Source organism: Pteropus alecto, unplaced genomic scaffold (genome assembly GCF_000325575.1).
Source record: "Pteropus alecto unplaced genomic scaffold, ASM32557v1 scaffold7, whole genome shotgun sequence".
In the NCBI taxonomy this organism is placed as follows: Eukaryota; Metazoa; Chordata; class Mammalia; order Chiroptera; family Pteropodidae; genus Pteropus; species Pteropus alecto.
The window spans coordinates 14,182,555-14,190,393 of NW_006494614.1; the positions used below are offsets into that span (position 1 = coordinate 14,182,555).

A 7,839-nucleotide genomic window follows, 5' to 3' on the forward strand; every position below is an offset into this window, starting at 1 on the left:
TACCTGTTGGAATCATTCATGAAGTTTTAAATAAATACCAATGCCTGGATCCATCCCTAGAGATTGCGATTTAATTGGATTGGAGTCTAGTCTGGATATTTAAAAATGCTCCAGGTTATTCCAATGTTCAGTAAAGCATAAAAACACTGACAAGAAACTTGAATGGTGGATTTATTAAATGTTTAAATCCTAGATCAAATAAATTTGTGGAGGTAGGTATCTCTTTGTTCTTTTAGCAAAGCAAGCTTTGTGCATTCAGAGGAGCACAACATAATTCTTAAACCTGGCCAGATGATCAGAATCTCACTCCCTACCTTCTGAATCATAATTTCTAGAAGAAGAGCCTGAGTAAATGTTTGCTTAAAAACAAAAACAAAAACAAAAAACAATTCCCAAGTAATTGTGATGATCAGTGAGGACTTGGGACATATGAGGATTAGATACACTTTTCTAAACTTCAGTGATCCTCTAGCCATTTCTTTGACTTCCAGAGTATAGTGTCTACTCAGATTAATTTATATTTATTGAGTATCAGCCATGCAGTAGGTAATATGGAATAGGGTTTCTTAATCCAGTCTCAGGATTCCCTTAGAAATCCAACTTTAAAGGATATAGGAAACACCTGGAGAACTATTAGAATGCTGTTATTGACTTGACCACCAGAGATCCAGATTTTGTAGCTGTGGCAGGGGCTTTGGAATAATTATTTAAATAATATTTTAAGTTGACTTTGAAGCAGATGTTTCAAGGATTAGCTTTAGAAAAACTCTTCTTCGAAGGAACCATAGATCACCTTCATGGGCTCTTTGAAGTTGCAGCTGTATGCAAAGTTTTGTGTATGTGTATGCCTATGTACATTTTTCTGGGAAGAGAGGCCTTACTGGTACATTAGATTCTCAAAGGGGCCAATGACTTACTACCTAGGATAGAAAATTTGAGTAAGGTACAGGAAGTTTATAATCTAATAGGGAAATAAAACAAAATGTTACATTTTTACAAGTCATGATCTAAGTGTAGCCATAGATAGAAAGTAAGTACTAGGGGGCTGACAAGAGAATAAAATTAATTTAATACTGACTGTGTGACAGATACCATAAGGGTACTTTACATATGTTATTTTACATCATTCTCACAGTAACCTGATGTGCCAGGATTTACAATCATCATTTTACAGATAAGGCTAAGTAATTTGCTCAAGGTCAGTTATTGAAGTCTATTTTACTCTACCATAGTAGTTTTCAAAATGTGGCCACAGTCCCCTGGGGTTCCCCAAAATTCTTTCAGGGGTCTAGGTAGTTAAAACGATTTCAAAACAATATTAAAATGTTATTACCTCTTTCACTGTATTGACATTTGCAGTGATGGAACAAAAGTAATTAAGGACAAAACTGCTAGTGCCTTAGCAAAAATCAAGACAGTGGCTCCCCAATTGTGATTAAAGTTGCTGTATTCCTTAACTGCCACACATTTACAGTAAAAATGAAATGCCTGTTTTACTTAAGAATATCCTTGGCTAAGCAGTGAAAATGTTTAATTTTATGAAAATTTCACCCTTGAATACATGTGTTTTTGATATCCCATGTGATGAAGGAGGAGTTACTATGGAATACTGAAGTGCAGTGGTCATCCCTGAAGGAAAGCATCTGTGTGGTTGTTTTTGTTGTGAGGTTGGTTAGTTGCTTTTTCCATGGCACAACGGTTTTATTAGAAGGAATGATTGACAAACATGCTGATTATTCAAACATGGGTATTTGGCAAACATTTTCTCAAAATGAATTAAATGAGCTTATTGATTCAAAGAAAACAACCAACAGTACTTTTTGCCAATGATAATACTCAGCCTTTCAAGTGCGAATTGGAATTTTGGAAAACTTTTCATTTCTGCCATGAGTTTGACAGCTTCTCAATAGTTGCAGGCTTTTATGATGAGATTGGCATTGATATTATTATGATTTAAAAAATATTATAAAATCATATATGATATATGGCAGATCTGCATAAACCAGTGAATCTATATTTTCCAAATGATCAATGCATGATGTTAAAAAAAAACCATGCATGGCTAAACAGATTTATTCAAGTGCAAAATAGACCAATAATTTAATGTAACAGCATGAAAAGTTAATTAATATTATTTCAGATTTCACAATGAAACTAACATTTAAGAAACTACCATTTGTGGAGTTTTGGTGTATTATCAAAAAAGAATATCCAAAATTTGAAGCAGATTTTTTTCAGATATTTCAATCAAAACAATATAGTGTAACATATTAACTTCAGAAGCAGATATGAAAATCCAGCCGCCAGTCTTCTATTAAATCAGACATTAAAGAAATTTGTAAAATGTAATATTTTAATTTTTAATATGATAAATAGCGATAGGTATAATTCATTTTAACAAAACCTCTTTGAGGTCTTAAGTATGTTTTAAGAGTGTAATGGGATTCTGAGATTATACTGATCTTTCAGCATTCACCAGGAAGGATCAAGAAAAACTCCCTAACATTTGATAGTGACTATGAATTGGCTGGGAATTTAGCAATTGAAGATTAGGGCTGTTTGTGTGAGAGGATATTCTATGTACAGTGATCAATGTGAGCTGAGGTCCAGAGAAGTAAAACTTTGGACAGTCCATTTCAATTTGAAAAGTATCTGCAGAGCGCCTTTTGTGTGTTTGGTTCTTGCTATGTGTACAGTGCCGGAGAATGAGACATAGTTTTTGTTTGTTTGTTTGTTTGTTTTTTAGGCGAGGCAACCCTTGAGTGACCTCACAGATTACAAGGACCTTGTCAGTTTACAATCCCTTATTTTATTTTTTACACCTACAGCACCTAGTCTTCCTAGGTGGTCCCTCATTCCAAATACTAACCAGGCCTGACCCTGCTTAGCTTCTGAGATCAGATGGGATTGGGCTTGTTCAGGGTAGCATGGCCATAGACAAGACATAGTCTTTACCTTCAGCTCACAGTTCATATTGGTGGGAACACTGGTTTTTGAGTAGGAAAGCAGTCCAGGACACATACACATACATGGCTTGACCTCAACATTATTTTCCTAGGTGCTTTCTTTGTAAAGAAAAAAAAAATTTTTGCTTAATATTAAAATTAATATTTATTATTCTATTTAACAACTTATATTTAATTAACTGTAATGCCCTTGGATTCTATTATAGAGGCAGTTTTGAGCAGCAGCCTCGGTTTTTCTTTGTGGATACCTTTTTCTTTATGTAGCCACAGAAGCAGGTGGAATCTTTGAGCTGATATATGAGCAAGTTATGTCCATTAAAATTAATGAGAGCTGAATATGTGCACTGAGGGAAGAATATACTTCAAAAAGTCAATTTACACAATGTTCCTTGTTACGTTCTCATTGTAAGATTTCCATTTCAATTATACTTAATGAATTGTATTAGATGCCCCCGTCTCTAAGGTTAGTAACCTCAAGTATGTGATTAGTTCTGCTTCATGTCTTGGGCTGTCCAAGCAATCTTTTAGAAATGAAATTAACCTCACCACCTGTGATGTTTAGACAAATTTAACAGTTTCCAATATAGTTCAATGTGAACGTCTCTACAGCAAGAGTATGATTGAGAGACTAATAAAGGAGAGATAACAGATTGCTTGTAAAACATGACTTTAAGAGATAATAAATGACGTGTGGTTCATTAAAAGAGTATCCCTAGTTATAAAAATAAACAAAACCATAGCACGAATGCATGGATATTCTGGGGAGGAAGTAGATCTTTTTTACCAGGCCTCCTCTCCTGGGTTGTGCACAGTTTGTCAGTAAACCTTGGTTTCACTAAAGATTGTAAACCAGTTTTGCTGAGAAATCCCAGAACAACATGATGGAAAACATAAACCACACATTTATGTTATTTTTTACTTACTGGCTTCTGGATACAAATTGACCCTGTGTTGACCTGGCTGTCTCAACCTTTGTAGTAGGGTCAAAAACTGTCTAGGGCTTTCACTCACAGGAGCCAATGAATCTAGTCATCCTTTGTTGTTGTTGTTATTCTTAATAATCTTTCTTAATATCTTGCAGAGGAACACCTGGTAAGTGCCTTAACTCTCATCAGCATCATGGACATTATTACTGAAGGAATCTTTCACTGTTTCCTTGCTGTTCTGCTTCTGGTGCCTTTAATAGGTTCTTGGAGAGCACTGATATGATACTTCAGCCCTTCCAGAAGCATTCTTTGGGTTGAGCTTTTATGATTTGAGCATTTACTTTTCAGGGAGTGGATATAGGAAAGCTACGAGGATGGTCAAAACGAGTCTTCTTGCTTTTACTTACTGATTTTTTTAAAATGGCATTTCTTGCTATCAAAACTTTCCTCCTTTCTTTCGAGTGCCTATCTGCTAGGGCTGTGCCAGGAACTTTATTACAGGATTCTCCCATTTAAAACTCTTTGAGGAAAATACCATGATTATTATCTTTTCCTTTTTACAGGCGAGGAAATTGAACTGGGACAAGTTAACAAATTGTCATGAAATTGCACAGAATTTGATCCAAATAAATTGGCTCCCGGCTTGGGCTTTTAGTGACTTTTCACTCACTGTATTGTTGGGGGAAAGGAGGATTAAAACAACACTAAGAAAGTTTATGTAATTTGTCGTGACTTGTTGTCTATGACCATCCACTAGCAATACTCGCCAGTATTGCTTCTCACCCATTCATTGTAGAAACTGAAAGTTATGATTACATATGTATCTATGTGTATATGTGTATGTATGTCCTATGCTAAGGAATTTGCCTCAGATCTCTTTTGAAAGTAGATGTATAAATAAATAAATGATGAGGAGTGACCTGCAAATATCCAGAGTTTCTAAATATTCTTTGTATGATTACTCTTCTAAAGAGGGGGTTTATTTTTACACCTTTAAGTGTTTGAGGGGCATACAGCTCAGGCTCTGACATCAGACAGACCTCATTTGTAATCACAGCTCTGCTCTTAAGGCTATATGATATGGACAGTTAATTTAACCTCTTGAGCCTCAGTGATCTCATCTAAAAAAAAAAGGCTCACCCTGGTACTACTTCACAGGGCTATTGTGTGAATTACATAAGTTCCTGTGCTGAATTAGCATAGCAGTATTATCGGCTATCAGCTCTGTTAATGGTGCTATTTTATTATTAGTTTTTATTTTCAGTGGCAGTGTATCAATCATTCTAGTTTTTTGGAAAATGTCGTTTATACTATCATTCTTCTGGCACACACAGTAGCATTCACTAACACTTAATCATTCTCTTTAAAGAGCTTTTGGTTTAGTGATCAACTGAATATACATACTTTATTTTCAATGAAAATTAGATTTAAAAGATTGACTCTGGGCTCAGTGACTGACATTTTGGTTTTACACGCTCATACTGACATGATAATGAGCATCCTGATTCAAAAGATGAAAGCCAAGATTATGTCTCTTAAATAATACTTTCTTTTTGCTCGTGTGTTTTAACAAATAGCCTTTGTTAAGAAGACATTTCACTCCAGAGGATCTGTGAGCTGAAGTGCAGTTGTGCTGCTCTAGACACAGAATATGGGCACCTTTGGTCTCTGTAAGGAGTAGTGACCGGCTGTACTTGCAGATTCTAAGCACAGAGCAGTGTATGCATATTTCAGTTTCCTTTCCCTTTAACTCATCTGTCCCAGTCTATGTCTGAGACTCCTCACAGACTATAGGCTTTGCAGTAAAATTTATTTTAGTACTTAATTTTATTTTTGTGCTATGAATTCCTTTTCCTGATCTCTTAAAAGATACTCTTGATCACCTCTATTTGTTCATACCAGTGTTTCTGAGAATGTGTTTTCTATGTCAATATGGAAATTATTTCACAGGGAATGGGTCCAAATCACCGGGAGTGTATCTCAAACATTGCAAGGAACAGAACCAGAGACCGGACTGGGTGCTGAGGCATTAAGTGGGCTGAAGGGATGGGGACTTAGTTTTAACTTGAAGATTTATGATTTGAACTGAAGTGTTTTTGGGGAAAAAAGCATACAAATTCATAGGTTTTGGCACAGTGGCTGTCTAAATAATGGCATTTGTGGAAGTGGGGAAGGAAAGCTACATTTAAACATGTAAGGTCTCAAAGTACTAGAATGAAGAGAAGAGACACCAGAATAAATGAAATCTACACATGAAGTGTAAATGTTAATCGTAAGGTATATTAAAATGTAAAAAGAATTTTTAATTGAAAGAGATTGGCACTTAACTAGTATAAACAATCTGCCTATTTTTTTCTTAAAAACCTATTCCAAATACTGTTGAGTAAATAAATCTCAGGTTGCATATACACGGAAAAGTCAGATATCAAAAGAAAATTTCATGATAAGAAGGATTTATGATGTGATTTCTTTCTAGTTCCACCAGTAATGTTTCTTTATGGACTGCATTCTCTAGATTCGGTTCCTCACAGAGAAGTGCCGTGGATATTATTTGGTTTGCTGGTTAGTAAAAACGTTGCATTAAGATCTGGAATGGTTTTTTTTATTCTAGGAAACTCAAGCATTTTGTTAAAACAATACCATTTTAAGCATTTATTTTATTTAGATTTAAGGGCCATCGTGACAGTAGAATTAAAGAACGGACGTATCAGTTTAGAATATGTAAAATACTGTTTTTGCAGCACCATTCCAGTTACTACATCTATGCTAAAGCCCGTCTGGCAGTTTTATTTTTATGTTGCAATTATAGCTACCAGTATGTCTCCTTACCCAGGTATTGGATGCACAGAAATGAACTCCTACATAGGTTATAAATCAGGGAAGTGAGTTGATCTACCAAATTTGCTTTCAGAATTTGGGACCTCCTCAGCCATAGATTTTTGGTGAACATTCAGCTTTATTACAGCTGTGACCGTTACGTGGTGTCTCTTTCATTTGCCGCTTTCTGCAACATTCTGAATCACAGTCTCCCACGTAATGGTGTTTTTGTTCCTCTTTAGTCCTGCAATCAGTTCTTAATATTTATCATAATGATGATGATGATTTTAACCACCTTTCTCTAATGACTGCTGAGAAGCTGGATCCGAGATTCATATAAGGGAACAGCATGTTTTCATGTTTTAGTATTTTAGATGTTTAACTAAATACCAGAGAATTTTAACTCAGTTTGGTCTATTCTCTTAATCTTTCGGTCTTTGACATAAAATCCTGAAAATGAAAGCATTCTAGCTATTTTTAAGTCATAGGTTTTTACTTATTTGAATTATAGTTTTAAGATCTTATAAATGTTTGTTATATTTCTTTAAACTATGAAATTTCTAATGCTTTATAATGCTTTATAAAGCATTAGAAAGATTTATAATGCTTTCCTGCATTATAAAATGGAGTCCTCCAGCCACCTTAACAGACGTATATACACATTATGAAAATTGCTTTTTTTTCTTTCAGATGGACACCTTTAAAAAGTTTTAATGAAAACAAATAGGCTGTAAAATATGGTGATTTACTTCACAGGCAACTTTTATGTGACTGTACCTATTTTGTGAAGTGGGAAAATTAGTTTTACAATCAGGGGCATCACTGAATGAGAATTGAAAGCCAGCCTATAATCCAGTCCCCATCCAGCTTGGGGAAAGGGCTCCTTTTTCTCCTTGGTCCATTCAGAGAGGCGATTTTTTTTTTCTTTTTCCTACAAATGACAGGGCATGTACTAGCAGCAGTACATGTTTATTGGGGTAACATTGATTAATACAATTATATAATTTTCAGGTGTACGTTATCATTTTATATCTATATACTCTATTGTGTAATTACCACCCAGAGTCCAGTTTCCTTCAGCTACCATATATTTGATCCCCTTTACCCACTTCACCCTCCCCCAACCCTCG

General features: G+C 35.1%; 1 pseudogene; it reads right to left on the reverse strand.

Moving 5' to 3' along the window:
* Positions 1 to 2,819: 2,819 nt before the first annotated feature.
* LOC112475043 lies at positions 2,820 to 2,939 on the reverse strand (annotated as a pseudogene).
* Between the last annotated feature and the right edge of the window lie 4,900 nt (positions 2,940 to 7,839).